Genomic DNA, 21,570 nt, shown 5'->3' on the forward strand with positions numbered 1-21,570 from the left:
GGGAAGATTAATGGGAAAATGCAGCATCCAACCTATACTGAACCACCAGCTTTACTTGTGTTGAAAGGAAGTAAGCAAGGAAAATAAGATGGACAGTGATGTGTTGTATATTCTATAATCTGCCTCCAGCCACCACTGCTCCATTAAAAAGTTCCACTGCAACAGAATCTTTCCATCCTGTGTAATAGCAACCCATTTCTGCTAAAAGAATACTACATGCTACTGCTCTAGAGGTGAAGGGGGTATAATATTGCTGAGGTCATACCTGTGAAGTATTATTACTCAAAGTGCCAAAAGAAATAACAAACAGAAACAGATGCAAACAAGAGGAGAGCATTATCAGTATTCCTTTGCTCCAAATTTATATGTGAGATGGAGAAAATTCCCTATCTATTCCCTACTTTGTAGTAGTTCCTCTTAGTAGTAGGTCTATTTAGTAGTAGACCTACTACTAAGAGGAGCATTGTTCCTGTGTGGGAACAACATCAGTTTCCTGTTTTAAAAAAATGTATATGGGGTCTAGGGCAAGCAATCCCAATTGAGGAGGAATGATTTCCTGCAGAGATGTAGCCAAGGGAGGGATCTTGGGGTCCGGACCCCCCCCTTCCATTAGAAAAATGAATGGTGTGTGCTGCTGCACCGCCACACCCAAGCCCCATGGTGGCACTTAGTCTGGAACCCCCCCCTTCCTAAAATCCTGGCTATGTCCCTGTTTCCAGTACACAAGTATTATAGGTATTGTTGTTGTAGTTGTTGTGTACATTCAAGTCATTTCTAACTTATGATGACCTTGCCCTTCACTCAATTCAGGCCTCCAGTATGCATTCACTACCCATTGATTCATCCAATTGTCTCATCCAAATGTCACCTCTCAACTGTCAACCGGATTTGAATCCCCTCATGCATACACTCTTGATTTTGTACTTTCTGGTCCCCCCACAATCCCACTTCATAGTCTCTATGAACTTTGATTGGCCTTGAAGCTAAGTCTATCTAGCACCTTCTTCAAAATAAGCATGTGGCCATTAGGAGAGCTTTTTCTACATTTCTCCTATTGACTACAACAGACAGGAAAGAAACCTCTATGCCAACTCCATGGTGGGCATAGGGTTGAACCATTTGGTGGACAGGGAAAGAAGTGAGCATTTCTACACCTGTTCACACCTGTTCCCCCTCCCTCTTTCTTCCTGCACCCCAGGTAACTAGATTTCGGGCTATGTATCACTCCACTGGCATACATCTGCCTATGCCAGTGGAGTAGAAGCCATATGACTTCTTTTTCCTGAATCAGGAGGTCAGGGCAGTTTTTTTTCCTCCCTTCCTCTGCATTGCACTCTGATATAGAAATGTTGGCTCATTTCAGAAAGTTTCATTGTAAGAACGATTTTAAAAGGTAGATATGAACAATATGCACCTTGCAGGTCTTGTGCAACACACCAAGGGTACTTAAGCTGTTATATTGACACTATCTTCATTGACACTGTTGCTGCAAATGTGCACCAGGGAAAATGTTATATGAAGGAAGTCATAGCGGTGTCCCCTCTTTCAAAAAGATGACACTTCTGACTAGGGTTTGCCACCTTTCAGGCCCTGGCTTGTCTTCTGTAATCCTCAAGGCAAGAGGAGGAATCTCATGGTGAGAACATTGCCTTGAAAAATATGTTTACATACACATCCATCATTCATTCCATTTAGTATTTTTTATTTGAATTCAGTACTTTGTGCAACCATGGTTGGTGCTTTATATATTATGTCTCTTGTAATATCTCCCTTGTAACAGAATCACAGACTCGTAGAACTGGAGGTTTTCTCTAGAGACCATTTCATCCAAGCCCCTGGCAGTGCAGGAATCTATTGCTGATGTGTCAGTGAGATGTGGGCACCAAAACTCTGTTTAACAACAAAGGAGAATTTTAACTATAGGTTGGATGCCTTCCTTCCATAGGTACACCACTGGGCTCTTAACGTATGACATCACAGGGGAACATCTATAGGTCTTCAGTTTCAGGACTGAAATCCTAGGGCTTTCAGTGCTTCTGACCTGGCAATTCTACTCCTGGGCAAGCTGCATGGAACGTGATTTAAAGAAGAAGAAAATGAATAGGAAGAGTCATCTTCTCAGTGTGTTTATATGTATGTGTATACAAATGCATGTATTAGCAATAGCAATAGCAAGTACATGTCTGTACCGCTTACCGATGTACTAAGCAGTTTACAATGTGTAAGCTAATTGCCCCCAACAAGCTGGGTACTCATTTTAGCGACCTATGGAAGTATGCCAAGCTGAGTCGACCCAGAGCTCCTGGCTGTGTTGAACTCAAAACCTTGTGGTTTGTGAGTAAGTGGCTGCAGTACAACAGGCATTTAATCACTGCGCCACTGTTTGTGTGCATGAGGATATGAGTGACTGCTTGAGAGTGGAAGGGAACAGCACATATTTATTGGCATGTATACTTGTGTTCACAGTACACAGAATCATGGAATCATACAACCACAGAACTGGAAGGAATCCTGGGATCATCTAATCAACCACCTGCCAAGACAGGAAACCAGGGCCAAAAAATCTTGTGTACCCCAATATATAAAAGGTAGTAGAGGAAGAAAGCATTTTTATGTCTGATCACTCTCTTTGTCATAGGCCGTTTATCTGCATAAAACTAAGAAGGGTATGGATTTTAAAATACATCTTGTTCTCTATCTAACAACCAAACATAATCTATCTAGGTTAATGTTATTTTAAAATTCAATTGTCCTCCGTAGGAAAATTAAGTATGTGTCACTTTGAAATCTGTGGAACTTATAAGTACCTCACTTTGGCTGGATTGCGACCTATGTTGACAGTTTTAAAAGCAGCAGGAATTAAGAAGCATAAATAAAATTGATTTTATTAGCACTTGCTGACAGAAGGATCCAGCTGTTCAGACGTTTATCCAGAAAATTATGATTCTGTTATTCAAGTAAATTATACTATTCATTTATTTATTTTAAATTTCCAGTTACACTTGGAATAGGCAGCAATTGCTAAAATTAAATTTAAATTATAATGAAATTAAATTTGGAATCTGAGGTTAAGCTGCTGTACGGTTAGCTACATTAGATGTTTAATTGGATTTTAATTTAATTTTAACAGGATGTTTTTACAATCATGTTTTAATCTAGTTCTGTCGTCTCTGGAACGTTGGGATGAGGAGGCTGTGAATAAAAATAAATAAATCTGAATAAATATAAAAATCTGCATAAATCTCAATAGCAAATTCTTGGTATTTGTAGAAATTTAACAAGGCTGTATGTGTGTGTGCATGCACCCATGCACACGTGTGCATATTGGAAAGGAAATGCATTACTTTCTGTCTAGAAATACAAGAGGAAACAATAGAATTTATTAGCAGTTAGCACAGTAAGCACAAGATGACAATTTATATTTAACTTGTGCAACTTACTAAATTTTTGTCATAAACATTGGTCAGGACTGCTGTCTTATATGGCTTTAAATGGGGATCACCCCTATTGCTGTCAGATAGACCTATCATTAGCAAATGAACATGTTGTGTGCCATCAAGTCATTTCTGGTTTATGACAATCCTAAGGCAAACCTATCACAGGGTTTTCTTGGCAACATTTGTTTCAGGGGAGGATGCTTTTGCTTCCTCTGAGGCTGAGGGAATGTGACTTGCCTAAGGTCACCCAGTGGGTTTTCATGGCTGAGTTGGGATTTGAATCCTAGTCTCCAGAGTAGTATTCCAATACTGAAACACTACACCACACTGGCTCTGTATGGTCATTATAGGGTCATGGAATCTGCATATTCAGATACAGAATGCCTTAGATTCTGATGTTATTCAACAAGGCAAGTTATTGGGCATGTGAGGGTGATATATGTATTAATGGAATGCCTCTTTATGGTTGAAGACTGGATAAATTGTAAAATACATAACAGTTTATTGGCTACCAGACTCTCAAAGTGCTTTTCAGGGGACAAATCTGAAATCACTCATATAAACACTTTAAAATATTTGAACACTTATATTCTCAAAATATAGATCTGCATTGAGTTACATTAGGGAGCTAGGAATGTAATTATTTGCTAATTTTATTCTTGAAGGAAGCAGTGAGTAATTTTTGCAACAATTTGCCCAATGTGAGAAGAGTGAGAATTTTATAGTTTTTATTGTACAATATTTGCCATTTTAGACTCATTTTATGCAAAATTTACATGTGTTCTTTTTGGGTAGAGAACAGCATTTTCTGCACTGACAATATTTCTGTGCAGTAATAGTGCGGAAAATGCTGTATTCTGCTGAGAAAATGCTATTGCCTGCACAAACAATGATATGTGAATTTTGCATAAGATAAATCCCAACCCAAAAAGATCATTATTTGTCCAATTCATCTTGTCAGGGTTAATTAACATGCAAAGATACACATTTTTCATGCATTCTTTGAATATTTTCAAATGTTATTTCCTCCTGTAATTCACAGATACTGTCATTTCAGGTTGTCTTTTTCTTACAATGGTTATCTTTGGGTGCATGTCAGAGCCCAAACACAGATATGTGACTCTAATATATATGGGTGCCATGCAATGCCATGCTGGTGGTTTTGACCTTCCTCTTCCTTTTGTCCCTTAAATCTTATTTGAGGGTTCCACAACCTTCCGAAGTAAATTTTGGGACTGTATTGAGGTAACAGAGGGAGGGGATTCCTTTTCACCAACAATGGCCATACCAATAGAATGGTACGGGATTTCCCTAGGAATGTGGAGAGCTACAAAGTCCTCAATTTCTTACCTTCCTATGCTTGGCTTCACTTTGTCTTGTTTTTGTTTTTTTAACATTGGTGCTTTTCTTATTTCTATGTATGTACATGTGCATCTTTGCTTGAACGTAATCTCTACTCTTGACAAAACATTTTTTCTGCAGATAATTTGCAAATGTAGATCTAGATAAGGCCACTGAAACTGACTGAAACTATATTCCTCATTTGTGGCCCACACTCCATGTGTATGTATGTGTTTGTGCGTGTGTGAGAGAGAGAGAGAGAGGGGGGGGGGTTGCAATTAATAAAATCCTCCCACTATACTTTGTTGATTAATCAGCTAAACTGGGTTGTCAATCCTAACTAGAAAAAAAGCCATTAAGTCAATGGAACTTATTAAAGTTTTGATCCACCATTGATTCAATGATTTTACTTTAGTTGAGACTAACTATTGCAATGAAATCATTATCAAATGTTTATCTTAATGAACTTTAATGTACCTAAAATGACTTTAATAGAGTATTGGACTATCCTAAAATACGTTTAGTTCCTTTTTCTATTGACCATGTTGAAATGAATGGTTTGCCTCCCAAATTTTTTTTTTAATTCTGTGGAGCACTGGTTCCTGAAAAAATGCTGTGGGTACCACATACTGCCACACTTTAAAGGAAAAATCAAGGCTTCCCATTGTACTATGGTATTGAAAGCTTATGGTCCAAGCAGGGAAGCTTGTTTACACTGCCTTTTCAGTAAGCTGGGCTGTCTTTATAGGTACATGTACTACACAGCAGTGATAGCTGTGAGGGTGGGAATGAAGGCTTTGCCTCCCCAAATAAGAATTTTTAAATTCGTGAAATACCTCTACCTCCAAATTTCTAGCATTGTAGTAACTTAAAACTTCCACAGAGCATTTAGAAATACAGTTTAGGCAACCGAGGAAAAGAGGCAAGCACTTTCCAAGGAAAGCAAAGAGTTCATGGTATAAACAGTTTTCAGTGTCACTCTCTGCTACACATTTTTGGGCTGCAGGAAAATGTATGGAAGGCAAACTACTTCTTTTTTGTGGGGGGGATGCCTTCATCCTCCCTTCTCCTGTAGCTACACACCTGGTAGCAATATGCCATGGAAATGTTTGGTGACCATCCTAGTGTCACTTTAGGTCTGTATTTGTTGGTGGTTATTTCAGGAATGCAAACTTCTTGTTGGGAAAAGATATGTGCTGTCCTTTTATATTACAGAAGGAAAAATGGTTACTCCGTCTTACTCAGAGTGCATGTAAACTGACGCAGGAATTGGCTGGGATCCATGACAGCTATAGTCAGTGTTCTACCAGGGTGGAACACAATGGACCTTTTTGCATTGCTAATTTCATGTTGGATGGCTGCCTTTGCCTAAAGGAAACCTGGATACATGTTCACAGGGAAGAAAAAGAGGTGTGTTCCTTTTTAATAAGACTATTCCTGTTCCTGCTTAAGAGATATAATTTCCATATAAACCTGCTTATTTATTATTTATGCAGTCACCTATGAAACATAATGGGCCAGGGCCAAAGAAAAGAAATGACAATTTCATACAAGATGAAATCTTGCAAGCCAGAGATTTAAAAAAGACTCATGACAATGATACACAGTGAAACTTAGCTGCACTCACCGTAAAGGCAAATTTAGTTTCCATTTTCACATTTGGTATCTCCACTTTACTATGATGGTAAGCATTTGAAAGTGGTGACAGAAAATTTACATGAAAATGTCATTCTTTGATGGAGCTAGTCATTCAGTTTCATGTTTTAGCAGAAACCCACCTAGGATGCACGTTCTGAACTAATATATGAATAAAAGTGCTGTTATCTTTTCGTATTGATACTTTTCCAAATGTTGCTGGAATGTTTTCCCTGTCAATAAATGCATCCATTAAAGAACATTAAGAAAATGTGTGTGTATACTTGTGAAAATAATGTACAAAAAAATAGAGAAATCGTGAATATTGTACAAAATCGTATGTAAGTGCAGGTAATATTTTTTTTCTGGAAAAGAGCATTGAGTGCTGACATACTCCCTGAACTACATGCCATCATTTTTGAGAAATCCTGGAGAACAGAGCTGTAAGAGAGGCAGATTCAGTTTTGTTCTTTCTGTGGCCCCAGAGGGTAGGACCTGGTCTAATGGTTTTAAGTTACAAGAGGGTAGATTTTTATTGAATATTAGAAGGAATTTTTTGGCAGAAGGGGCTATTTGACAATGGAACCAAATATCTAGAGAAATGATGGGGTCTCGTTCTCTCGATTTCCTCAGAAAGAGTCTGGAGGCCTTCCTACTGGGGATACATTTTGCTGGGGGAGGAGGTAGACTCAATGGCCAGAGGGGCTCTGCAACTCTATGATTCTATACAAATGGATTTATAGACACTTTAAAAAAATGATAAGCTGATGCAAAAATAGAGTAAGATGGTTAACATGGAAAATGAGAGAAATCACAGTTATTAGACTCATCTAAGCTGCTACAATAAATTAGTGGTGTAAATTTCCTTAAGTTAAAGCCAGTTGATTGAAACTTGAACCACAGAAGACTCATGATAACACTTCCTTTTGAGATTGCTTGTCTATCACAAACCATTGGTAGGATCCATGGTTTGAATGCAAAAGTTCCATCTAGACTCTTTCAGAAAGGGAAGGAGCTGCTGTGATTCTCTGACTGAGCCCCTGGGTTCTGCTGAGTCTGAAAGAATGATTTCAGATAAAAGGAGGAATTCTTAGGTGATTATCCCATTCATTTTAAAGCAACTTATCCTTGACAGGATAAAGTCGCGTTTAATTGTAAACGGCTGGGCAAGTGCAACCTGTCTGCAGCCCAGACCCAGTGGTGCCTATCTAGTGGCCACTGGATAAGCATGGCTGTGGTCTGGGCTGCATATGGGTTGCACTCGCCTGGCTGCAGCTGAGCGCTATAACACCAGCTTTTAAATTTAAACAAGACTTTATCCCATCAGGTATGTCGTTTTAAAATGAATGAGATAATCTCTTATGTCTAAGCAATGATTTCAGCAAGAAAGGAGCAAAGCTCAGCCAATGATTTCAGCAAAAAACCTCCAGAAGCTCCTTCTTAAATGAACTACTGTGCCTTTGAATTTGGAATTCTTTTAAAATACTTGAGGAGAGAAAACTAAGCATATCAGGAAGTTCTCTAAACAACATTTATTGAAATGGAGGCTTTCTAGCTAACCCTTTTGTGTTCTTCAAAAAGAATTCAATTTTAGAGCATACACATGTACATCTTGCAAAAATCGCCATCTTAGACTACAGTCTTGGCATAAGGTGGTGTACAAATCGTGCCACTTTTTACACTGCTAATATAACACTTTTCAACATAGAAAACTGTCCTATGCCAGAGTAATACAGATAACAAAATTGATTAAAACCTACTTGCATTATGTGAGTTGTGTGTGTGTGTGTATATATATATATATAAACATTTTTTAAAAAAGGATAATTGCCTCCTTAAGCCAATTAGCGGATGTGTAAGAGAGTTTTTGCAGCATTGCCAGTTGGGGTTTGACAGGTTGCACAAGGGAAAGAATGTTGTCAGACTGCAACCCAATCTACACTGAAGGTCCACCATGGAATCTGCCTATTCAGATACAGAATCTCTTAGGCTGCATCCGCACTGCAGAAATAATCCAATTTAACACCACTTTAACTGCCATGGCTCAATGCTGTGGTATTCTGAAATTTGTAGTTTTGTGAGCTATTCAGCCTTCCCCATCAGAGAGCTCTGGTGCCACAACAAACTACAATTCCCAGGATTCCATAGCATTGAGCCATGCAGTTAAAGCAGTGACAAACTGCGTTTTTATTGCAGTGCAGAATAGACTTAAGAAACACAAAAAGGACAGTGTCTGAGATCAAGCAGCTGGTTCAAAATTACAAGGCCATTCCTAAATAGTGATTTAAATCAGGATATTCCCAAGCACAGTACCTGCCAGAATGGGTAACATTTTCAGTTTTGCTATTTCAAACATTTATTTTTTAAAAATTCAAGCACTTTCTTTCCAGTTTGTGAATTCTGAAATCTTTTACATCAAAAATGTGTGTTAGCCCCAGGTGCAAAATGTCACTGCCAAGGCAGTTGTGATATTGGCAGCCAAGTGATGTCAGTGTCTCTTCTTGTCCCCTGCCCCTCTCCCCTTCACTATTCCCAAGCTGGATGATTCCTTTTATTTGTTTTTACTATATCTTTTCTTTTCTTTTTAAATTTAAATCACAGTAGCAGAGGTGCAGAATTATGTGGAAAAGTTAAAATAAAAATAAATAAAATTTAAAAACTGAAAGTGCTAGGTAAGGCATAGGGCTGGGAGGTTGTATTAAGGGGGAGTTAGTAATTGAGTGCAATGACACCACCAGTCCGAGTTGCATAACTGTGAAGATGTGCCATAATGGCTGCTCTGAAACCAATATGTTCTCTCTCTTTTTTTTTTTCCCACTGAAGCAATTGCTGCAAGAACTGGGCTCATATGGTGATTTCTGTAGATTGCATTCAGAAGTTATACAATGACCAAGATGGTCAAATATTTCCCTAAAACCAAAATATCCTGCTTGTAGAAAGTAAGAGAGTAATATTTTCACCCATTTTCTCCAATGTGCTAATTTTCTAAGTGCAAGAACTTGCTGCTATGATTTTCTCCACTTGCATTCTGAAATAGGAATCACATCAGAAGGCTGATGCAATGTGCTTTTTAAAAAATTGTATATATAATTTTCACTGCTTGTAATGTTACTTTTTGAAAGCAATTAATTCCCATTGTCTATTATTGTGTTTCAGAAATAATCCATTGTTGCTACTTGCTACAGTGCTTGAAAAAGTGAGTTGTAGCATTGCTCATTACTTTTTATTATTGTTGTTACCTTTTCTAGGGGGAAAAATATCTCTGGAAGGATAAATGATTGTTCAAACACAAGAACACGTCCTGACAAAAAACTTATGGAAATGCTTTTAAAATGACGTATAAAGTAACTTTAAAACAGGGTGGGAATGGTGCACCTCTCCAGATATCGCTGAACTGCAAGATACATCAGCCCTAGGTAGCATAGCCAATGGTGAGAATGCTAAAAGTTGTAATCCAACAACACTGGGATTCTTGCCCCTGCTTTAAAGTTTCACTATAAAATGCAACTCATTACACAGGTAAAATAACTTCATCCCCACTCTTTATATTACTTTTGAAATATAGTTCCATCTTCATATTCCCCCTCTCTATTACCTTTAATTTGGTATTTCCAAACTGTGGTTGTTCCTCAGGCTTATAAAGCAAATGCTCTGGGACTTGAGTAAAAATGCATTTGTACACTCAGATTCTAACTTTCCAACTTGTGATCTCTGAAGCAGCTCGGTGGAGGTTGAAGCCTGAACAAAGTTTACCATGGCCATCAGACATTTAGAAAGGCTATCAGACCAGCCAGCAAGCATGCATGCAGAAATCTATAACTGGAGTTAGATTATGATTTGGAGCATAAACCTCATTTAACTCGTGTAGATAGAGTAGATTAAGAACTCCAAAGCCCTTAAAGGTTAACAATAAAATCTTCAAATGAACCCTCATTTCCAATGTGAGACAATTTAGGTTATAAAACAATGAAGTAACATGAGCCTCGTGAGGCCAATGAGGACAGTTAATCCAGGGCTTGTCAGAATGCCCATGTTTTATCACCCATGAAAGGATGTAACTCTCCATGACATTAAGGATGCAAGGTTTGATGGAGTGTCACAGTTAGTTGACACCAGAATCATCCTTGATTGTAGAAACCCCTGTCATACCCTGCCACTTTAGAATAGAAGCTAATGATTCTACTACTATACCATAACCAGGCCTGTTGAGACAATTGCTGGCTGGCTAAATTAATACGCCACGGCCCAGGTAGCCTGCTGAAGTAGATTTCTGTAGCTAATGGTAAAAGTGACATAAAGACTGTTGGCTCTTAAGCTCAGCTGGAACAGGTTGCAGAGCTGACTCTCCGATGGGAGAAGTGGTGTGTGAAGAGGACGGAATTCATTCTGGACCATTTCACCAACTAGACGTAGCCATTTTCCACTGATGCTACCTGCAATAGCTTTATAGAGAACCGTATTATAATCCATTGTTCCCTTAACAATGTTGACTTCTTTGAAAGTTGTCCATGCTGAAAAGGGGAGGGGATTTTGGTCCACCAAAGGGAACAGATTTTTAGAGTAGGCACCTGCATGTATATATGTGTATGATTTATGTTTGAACAGAACCAAGGCCTCGCAAAATTTGCATAAAACTGAGTTAGGGTCAGAACTAGATCCATAACTTTCCAGTTTCAGCTTTCAGATAGAAATTGACTATTTTAATGGGGTAGATTTCCCCCACATCCTGAAACACTGGATTGTATGAATCTTCATCTTTATTAAAAATCCAAACACAAAATGTGAAATTATTTGCCCTAGGAACACACTTTCTTTGATGGCATTGCTATACAAGAAAATACCTTCTTGTTTAGGCTGTTGTTTGTTTTGTGAGTTTTAGTCAATGTTTTTTCTGCTTTTATTGTAACAGAATTGTGCTAGAGTGTTATTGTATTTTATTATTAGTTGTAATCATTGGCGCTGTACAGACCGGCGAAAGCACTGGCCTGCATACGTACTAGGGTGGCCTCAGGGCACTGCTTATATACGCCACGCAACCCTAGTACATAATCTGTATGTCAAAATGGTGGCACCCAGTACACATGGACGCCGCCATATTGATGTGGCAGACGCTTAGCGTCCGCATGCCCCGGCGCCATTGTGACACTGCAGTGCGCCACTGGTGCATTGCAGCGTCACAAGCGTGCCGCATAAAGAACCCAATTTTTAAGGGTTCTTTTTGCTCTGTGGGGAAGCCCCGCGATCTGGAGGCTGCGGCTTCCCTGTGGAGCAAACTAGGGCGGCGGGAGACCTCCTGCTTTGGGAGGTCTGTATCCCGCCATTCTTAGCTGCCCTGATTGGCATGCAAGCACCCAGAGAGAGGACAAGAGGGAGAGAAAGAAAGAGATGGCTTCTTCTGCCTTCTGCTGCTTTGGTTCTATCCCTTCTGCTATGTATAGCTCTTACTTCTTTCTGCTTTCTGAATCAGGTAGACTTCCTTTCTCCATCCCATAACTCCTGTAATTTTCAGCTGGATGGATGTTAAACGTCAAACAAATTGTGAACTGAAAAGTCTTTCTGAGAAGAATTTTGTGTTTCTATTATCGTCTCTCCTTTCAGATGAGCATTACTGAAGTCCTCAAACTGTACTCACTTCCAATATATATATCACTGGGATCAGTAGCTGGGACATAAGGGACATGCTTCTAGCCTTATAAGCAAAGAATTCTGCCTTCTGCAATATCTAAAAGGAAGTAATGGTGATAACATTTAGGACTTAACTTATAAGATACACCGTATATGTAAAGACCTCTTTCTTTCTTTCTTTTTTTCCTTTCCTTTCCTTTCCTTTCTTTTTTTTGTGGGGGGGGATTTCAGGGCCTAGAATCTGTAGTCCAAAAAAGTCACCTGTTCCAAGCTCTTTTTGTACCAGTGAAATATAGGAGCACCCTCCCTTTCTTACTTCCTGCTCTTTTGCACTATAACAGAAAAATTCACATCACACTAGAGAGAATAATGTAACAAATACATAAATAATAATATGAATGATATAATATGTGATTCATGCAGGCAAAAGCAGCTCAGTAATTACTGGTTTGTACTATGGTGACTTCCCAGTTGTTTGCTTTACCACACCCATCTTCTTCCTGCATTGCTCTAAGTTGCAGCAATTTTAACCCCCCCCCCCCCCCATGTTTGACTATGTATAAGTTATGTTATATCTTTTGTAAAGAAGTCTAAGCTTCTTTCTCTGCTAGATTCTGTGGATGGGTGAGCATAGGACAGGATGTTGTTCAGTTTCTCCCTTGCCAACGTGATTCTTCTGCTAGACAGATGCACTACTGTCAGACTTCCCAGGAGATATTTATACTTAATTCTCACCAACAACAGCCACTACAAATCTGAAGTAGGATTGCACTTGGACTCAGATTTACATCTGTGAGAACATATTCAGGATTGAGCTGCATATTATTTTTTTAAAACAAGCAAAGTAAAAGACAGGCAGAGTAAAGAAGAAAGGCATTCATCTTATCCTAACATATTATTTGAGGTTTTCTTTACAAGTACAATAGCTACAGACTTTTTAGAAGAAATCTTTAAGAGATTCTTGAAATTAATGTGCAATTGGCTGCTTTTTATTGATTAAGAATCAGAGGCTTTACTTCTCAGACATTACATTAATCTGTTTAGTCTTCTATAATAATATCTATATGCCAAAATGATCAAAAGCTTGAGTGCTTAAACTAAACAAAGCACATTCTTAAGTCCGCCGGGAGAGCATCGTTTACAAACAAGTGTACCTGTCTTGTTATACTACAAACAGTTTTGTTGTTAAGCAAGGAAAATATGCTGAATAATGAAAGATGCCTGAAGAAAGGAACATTAAGAGCTTGCATATAGCTTGCTCTGGATTGTTTCTGTTTGCGTACAAAACCTCAAGGAGAGCCAAGGGAATGTTGGCTTGCCTAGTGAATGAGCATCGGCTGCCTTGCCAAGAAAAACACTCTCCAGTTGACTAAAGAAGGCCAAGCTTTGCTCTTCAGAAAGTTTATTCTAAATAGAGTCTCTGAGGGCTTTCCTGACCTAGAAAAATGTCACCATATTTAAAAAAAGAAAGAAAGAAAAGAGGGAAGCTCTAATGGGCAATGAGAAGTCTAGGGAGGAAGGAGTAGTGACAGTTGAATAGCTACACCAGCACAGAGTGAGAGAGACAACATCACTTTCATTAACTGGAACATGATTGCGTGACTTTGGTGTTCACTTCAGATGTGGCTCTTAGTCACCAAAGCCCTAAATAGACAACATTCCTGCTCAGCCAAAATTTTCATAATCTACACAAGACGATCATGCAGATGAATTAGTTATACATGTGGGATCTTCAACAATTGCTGTACACGAAGTGCTCCTGTTCAAAAATCTGGCTAGCCAACCAGCCGTCTTCCAAGAGATTCTGTTCTGTCTCCCTTTCTTGGTTATTTTTTGTCCCATAACTCACTATCTAACAGTCAAGCAGCACCTCAGGGCTGCAGAGTATGCCCATTCTTCATTGGACTGTTGGAGGGGATTCTCCTGCTTACTGATTTTCTTTTCTAATATGTTTTTGTAGCCCTACAAGCTGGATTTCACCTAAACCCACTGATACCTCCCTCTTGTCATTTTCAAATTTGCCCTCATAAGAACCCACACTTGACCTGGGTATAGCAGTTCAATTTGCTTGGTAGGATTTATGTGGAGACCCACTGAGAAGCTCACCTCTAGTATAAATGATTCATCTGTTCATCTCTTGAGCAAAATCATTGCCTTAAATCACTACTATCTTGGCTGATATGTCTTGCATTGGTTCAGTTTCCTGAAGTTTCTCATTTCAAGCACTCTCTCTTAAATACCAGCAGCAATGGGATATAAGATGTGTACTTAGGTTGGTGGCCTGAACTGAGAATGGGGAAGAAGCATCACCACCATCAACCATCAGGGAAAGAGGACTTCTACCAGCTTTTCCACTGCTTGCATGCCTCCTATTGTCAATGGTTGCTTCTCTCTACTGAAGACTATTGCCTGGCTGTTTTTTAGACTGCAGGACCAGGTCCCAGGTACTGAGCCAGCTGCTTGACTAACCAGACAAACTATCACCTATCCCCTTCCTAGGAGCTTATTGCTTGGCGTTTTAAATTGGCTCCACCCTCCCAGGCTGTAGCCAGAACGCTGGATGGAAGCAGAAATTATTGCACACTAAATCACCACTGAATCATCAGTCACCATCAGCCTGGATCCCAGCTGCACTCCACCAGCACTTTTTAGAAGCCAGAAAGCTTTCTGACTTTTAAAAAGTGCTGGTGGAGTGTGGCTTGGACCTGGCTAGGACCCAGGCTGATGGCGTCCATTGATTCAGTAGCAATTTAGAGTGCGATAATCATTGCTCCATCCTGCATCCCAGCTGCAGCCTGGGAGACTGGAGCCAATTTAAAATGCTAAGCAATAAGCTCCCTAGAAAGGGATATAAGCTGCCTGCCTGGGGCAGCAGGATCATTACTGAAAGGGATCCCACTCCAGTTTTAAGTTTTCTAGGGAGATGCTTTCTGTCAGTCACACCACCTTCACGGGCATGTGGTGAGGACCCAAGAGAGAGCCTTCTCCATGGCTAACAGTGAACTAGGTTGGTTTCAATGTTAGAAGAACTGAGAGAATAAGAATGCCAGAAGCGAATTAGTAGAAATATCTTTAAGAGTTTCTGTTTAACTCTCAAAGAGGTTAGAACAGGTGGGTAAAAAAAAGGAGACTTTGGGTCATTGAAAACTATTCAATGCTATCACTGCTGCAGTGACATTTTTAATCCTTTAAGTGCTGAACATAGCTGCCATTTTTGGAACCCTCACAACTCAATTGTACTCAACAGTTAAACCACAGCTATACAAATGAGAAATAAATAGTTCTTATGTGATTGTATTAAAAAGACATTTGACTGACAGACACATTTTTAAAATAAAATATGACATTAAAAGGATATATCAAACTTGTGAAGAGGGAGTACCATGGGTCACTAGTTTAGCAGATGGTAGGAATACTGTAGATATCATTTATCCAGATTTCAGCAAAGCATTTGATTAGGTCCCCAATATTTTGATTAGCAAACTAATTCAATATGGAGTAGATGGAAACACCATCAGATGGATCCATAAATGGTTGGAAAGCCACACCCTAAGAGTTGTCTTCAATGGCTGCACATCAAACCAGAAGAAAGTCTCAAATGGATTGCCTCAGTGTTCTGTCCTAGGGCTATTTCTCTTCAACATATTTAGTAATGACTTAGATGACAGGGCAAAAGGGACCCTTATCAAGTTTCCAGATGATACAAAACTGGCATGGGTGGCTAACACATTGGATGATAGGAAGAGCATTCAGAAGGACCTAGATAAACTAGAAAATTGGTCAGAAATTAATAAAATGAAATTTAATAGAGACAAATGCAATATTCTACGTTTAGGACACAAAAAACAAATTCACAGATATAGGATAGGGGATACATGGCTCAGCAGTACAAGATCTAAAAAGGACCTTGGGATTATTGTTGATCATAAATTATACATGAGCCGACAATATGGTGCTGCAGCAAAGAAGATGCATACTATTTTATTCCACATTAATAGAAGTATACTTTCCAAGCTAAGGGAAGTAATAGTCCCACTATATTCTGTGCTGGTCAGGCATTTTCGGGACTACTGTGTTCAGTTCTACGTGCCTCATTTTAAGAAGGATATATGAGTTGGAGCAGATTCTGAGAAGGGCAACAAGGATAAGAGATACATATGAGAAAAGGCTGAAGGAGCTAGGCATGTTCAGCTTGGTGAAGAAAAGGACACAGGCTCTTCTCAGTAAGGCTAATCCTGCCATCAAGCAAAGTGAGGCAACCAGTTTAGGCAGCAAATATAAGGTGAGTAGTAATCAAGGTGAAGTAACAGAGGCTATGGCCTGCCCTGTACTCTTGAGTGAACCATTTACCACCACCTGAAGAACTTTGTCTCATGCTTTGCTAGTGTGGATTGAATTGCAAATTTAAGCCCTATTCAGTTCTGCAAAATCAAGCTTCTAGCTCACATGGACAGTTTGCAGATAGACAGAAAGGAGAAGGGCAACTCTCTAAGTCACAGAAATGATAGCAAGAGCATATGTTCCTCATATATTCCCTTTAAAAACTCTTGAATAGAGTTTTTCTCAGCATCTAAACATAGAAGGATGGTGTCATCTTATTAACCAGACTGTTCTGTGGATGGTACATTTCAAAATTAAATTAATCAAGTAATAAGTTGTGTGAAAAAAAGTAGTGTGGAAGCTGAACATGAGTGACCAGCAAAAGCAGATGATGTCTGGGATGGAAAATGTTGGACAGGGATTTAAGAATGATTTGAGCAAAATAGGACTCTTCCATTATATTTCAAACAGTAAACTTCTCTACTATACAGAACAGAGCCTATTATTCAGCTTGTTCCAAGATTAAACAACCAAGTTTTCTACACAACAAATTATCCTGTTTATAAAAGCAAGAAAATAATATATTTTATGCCATTAGAAAAAGAAACAGAAGAAAACCAAGGAAAGAAGGAAGAAAAGCCTGAATGCAACAATTCCCACATTAATTATTTCAGTGTATTTGGAAAATGTATCCCTGCTTGCTTTTATTATACCTTCTAGCTCCTTCTTTGAAAAAAAACTGATTTAAAAGCTGCAAGCTATTTTTTCCCCCAGAAAAGGTGGAGGAAGAAAAATAAATACTCTTTGAAGCAATTAGAGCTAGATAACAGGATGTGTAAATAGTTTTTATTTATTTATTCTTTCTCTATATTTAATGCTCCCATCTCTCTCTCTCTCTCATATATATATATATATATATATATATATATATATATATATATATATGATGCAAGCTCCAGGAAAAGAGATTCCACTTCAACATGAGGAGGAACTTCCTGACAGTAAGGGCTGTTCAACAGTGGAACAAACTCCCTCGAAGTGTAGTGGAGTCTCCTTCCTTGGAGGTCTTTAAACTGAGGCTGTATGGTCATCTGTCAATGATGCTTTGATTCAGATTTCTTGCATGGCAGAGGGTTGGGCTGGATGGCCCTTGCGGTCTCTTCCAACTCTATGATTCTAATATATATATATATATATATATATATATATATATATATATATCCCATCATGTTAAAGTCACTGCAAGAATCTGTACTTGAACTCTGAAGGTAAGTGTCTTTCACATCCATTCTTAGAGCTGCATCAAATCATATACTATTTGTTAAGTACCAAAAACCTGCATTCACATGAAGGGTGTAGTTCCTAGAGGCTAAATACATCATCTCTATAATGCATTTTTTCTGTTATTCAAGCAACCAAGCCATTTTCCTAAGCCTTCTCTTGTAAAATAGATAATTAGTGGACATGTTATGAAAAGCTAAGTTTACTGAGCAACTATGCATACAAGGAATTATGGTTGCCACCCATTCATAATTTGTATAGACAGGCAAGATTCCATGAGCTCTGTCATTATTATGTAGAAAACAGTTTGTTTGTATGTTCTGTAAGTGTAGAACAATGGGAGGTATACAGTCTGATCCTTTGCTCAATATGAACCGCTGCCGAGTTAAATGGAGTGCCTATCTAAGAATATCTGCACAAAATTACAGTCTAAAAGAACAACCATGTGCATGTTGACATCTGGCCTGCTTCCAGAAGTTTTATGAATACAGGGATGAGAATGGATGTATAGCAGTATCTAATATACTGTAGGTCCAATAGTTTGGGTCCTGATTCCCCTACCACCCCACCCATGGGTTGCTATCTATGAGAATTATCATACAGAGGAGGCAAGCATCCTCCTCCCATTATTAAATTGCCATTTAATCAAGTTAATAGCACAATCGGGGAGATGGTTATCAAGTTTCCATTAATACCAAATGACACCTCCATTACTGTTTACAGATGGGACAAGAACAGGATAAGTGTGCGTGGGTGTGATAATCTTCCTACCGTAATTTTTAAAACTGGTATTTTTTTAAAAAAAAATGATATTTTTAAGGAATGGTTTTACCTGCTATATTTATCTACTGGATATCACTGAGACACAATAAATACATATTTCAATACTTCAATAAATAAATACTTCAAATAGACACATACATGTGTTTGGAACTGCAAGATCAGTCAGCAACTGTGAACCGTCTATTCCAAAAAATGTACATAATGACTAATTATTGACTAAAGGGTACTCAGTATATTGACTTGAGAAATCCTGGTTGAAATTCTGTTCCATTTGAACTCAGATGTCATTTTAACATAGCCTTAAACGGGATCGTGCCTGCAGTTGATGCCGGATGAAAAGGTATGCCAAACCTTTGAAACAGGTTTTATGGCAGCCAAGGTAAGATGAGTCATCCAGAAATTGGCGGTTGGTCTGCTTGATCTAAAGGAGTTTATTCCACAAGAGAACAATTATGTCTGATGCAAGAGAGGATGTATATTTTCTAGGTGACACAACACCGCACAGGCATGGAGGATGGAAAACTGTTTGTTATATTATTTACTGAGCTTCACATGATCTCACCTTTTCATGTGCATTGCTTTCCTATGGAGCAGAGAAAGAAATCAACTCCCCAAAGAGATCACAAGTTGAAATGTTGAATAATGAAAATTCTTCTGAACGCCTTGTGAGCATTCTTCAAATCCACCTTGATTAAACGTTCGTGTTTTGTCAGTTATTGTAATTTGGCTTTCATCGATGCAATCCAAATTCTTCCTCGATAAAGTGATTTTAGCGGCTTCTTTCAAAAGATTCATGCTATTGTCATGTTATAAATGACAAGCATTTCAGGAAAAACAACAAAGAGCTGTGTGGCACCTTAAAGACTTAACTCCTTTTATTATGGCATGAGCTTTCATGGACACTTCAGATGCAATCTGGGGGTGGTTTCCATGAGAGCTAAAGCCATAATAAAACTGGTTAGTCTTTAAGGTGTCACAAGACTTCAGGTGTTTTTTGATGCCACAAACTGTCTGACTACCCTTCTGGAAAGTATTTCAAACTCTGAACACTGAATGGATGTCTGCCAGGGGTGTAGCTATGGAGGCAGGATATATTGCCCCTCAAATAAGAAATCTGTTACACCCATGACATTTTCCTTCAAATTTCCAGAAGTGAAGAAAGACACTGAAAATTATTCACCCCTAGAATTGGTTTATTTGCTGTGTTTGTATTCCCTTGGCATCTCTGCCTGACTCTTTTCTTTGGGTGCCTATACTGTATTTCTAAATGCTACACTGAAGTTTTAACTTATTCAATTCCAAGAAATTTAGGGACTGAAGGAAAATTTCATTGGGAGAGAGCAGAATTCTTATTTGGGAAGGCAATGAGCGCACACCACCACCACCCAATAACTAAACCCCAATTCCCTTTTTAGGATGTTGTCACAATGGACTCACTTTGCAGATATTTCGTTTGAACAACCTTTGACATAAAATAGGTAGATTGTTTAGAACAATGTGCCTCCCACATTCACTGGTGTTAGGGATATAGGATCCCCTGAAAGTGGAAAAACCACAAATAAAAAACCACTATTTTATTAACCTGAACGACCACCTCTCTAGGAATCTCTAGGTCCTCCAATGCAACTCTATGGTCAACATCCACTGAGATGCCACATCTGGCCTCAGTGGTACATGCCTTGATTACATCCCATTTTGGACTATTGTAATGTGGTCTACTTGGGGCTGCCTTTGAAGAGTGTTCAGAAACTTCAGCTGGTCCAAAGAGCTGCAGCCGGACTATTAACTGGGGCAGGTTACAGAGACCACAAAAGTTCCCCATTGAAACAGCTTCACTGGCTGTCAGTTTGTTTTCAGGCACAATTCAAAATAATGGTTATGACCTATAAAGCCCTGTGTGGCTCAGATCCGGGTTACTTGGCAAACCATATCTCCCTCTATTAACCGCCCTGGGCTCTAAGATCCTCAGGAGAGGATCTTCGGTTGTTTTATTACAAAAAAGCAGGATATAAATGTTTTAATAATTTATTATTCTCAGTTCAACCACCATCACAAGCACAGCTGGTAGTGATGTGAGAAAGGGCCCTCTCAGAGGCTGTCCCTAGACCGTGGAACTCCCTTCCCAGGGATGCCAAAATGGCTTCGTCCTTGTTGTCCTTCCTCCGACAGGCTGAAGCCCTTTTGTTTATACAGACATTTAAAATGGGAAATTTTTGTCCTGCGGGTGGTGTATTGTTTCACATTATATGGTTTTTTAAGTGATTTTATCTTTTTAAATTTCTATTCTATTTTAAATAAATGCTCTTTTTAATACTGTAATATTTTAATACCATTGTAATTGTCAATTTTATAAGTTTTTAATTGTACTGTGTTTTTGAGATTGTAAGCTACTTTGGGTCCCAGTCTTGGGAGAAATAATAATAATAATAATAATAATAATAATAATAATAATAATAATAATTTGGCCATAGAATCATGCTGGAGGACCTACAAACACTTAGAGAATATTTTCTCTAGGAACCTCTAGGTCCTCCATCGCAACTCTATAGCCAACTGCTACCAGAGTCATGCTGGACAACCTAGAAATTCCTAGAGAAAACATATTACTCAAATCCATGAATAATTAAATTCACAAAAGTCAAATCTGGAAACATGGAGGGTTGAGTATATTAGCAGCATATGTGCTGGTTTTCAGCAGAGAACTTCCCTATCATCTGTTATTTGATTATTTCAATTAGAACTGCCAGATAAGGGACTCAACCTATGATTTTCTTCCTGCATAGTACAGGCTCCACCACAGAGCAATGGTCCTTCTTCATGGTAGCAGTGCTGACTAATAAAGAGCTGATTTTGTCATTCTTCCTTTTATTAATATTATGAGAGACTTTTATTTGTGAGGACATTTGTATTGTTATGCTATGGTCTCTGTGCCTGTATCTCTTGCTTATCCCTATCCTAGGAGTCCCATTTCCCATTCTTACTCTTTTTCTGGAACAGGGATGTAAATTTTTTGCTTACTTCATTTTTGCATATGAAAAACCTTTAAGAAGCATTCTCCTTTCTAACAAGGTAATACAGAGTTTTGGTACATTTTTATGATTCATTTCCACATTTGGTGACTTTTGTTAGAAATTTGAAACACACATGC

General features: G+C 38.6%; 1 long non-coding RNA gene across 1 annotated transcript; it reads left to right on the forward strand.

Annotated features, from left to right (window-relative positions):
- Nucleotides 1-2,314: 2,314 nt before the first annotated feature.
- Nucleotides 2,315-6,684, forward strand: LOC121923215. Its single transcript, XR_006102332.1, has 2 exons — nt 2,315-2,588; nt 5,994-6,684. It is a non-coding gene; the product is annotated as an uncharacterized LOC121923215 (long non-coding RNA).
- The last annotated feature ends 14,886 nt before the right edge of the window (nt 6,685-21,570 follow it).

The sequence above is a fragment of the Sceloporus undulatus genome, chromosome 2 (genome assembly GCF_019175285.1).
Source record: "Sceloporus undulatus isolate JIND9_A2432 ecotype Alabama chromosome 2, SceUnd_v1.1, whole genome shotgun sequence".
Lineage (NCBI taxonomy): Eukaryota > Metazoa > Chordata > Lepidosauria > Squamata > Phrynosomatidae > Sceloporus > Sceloporus undulatus.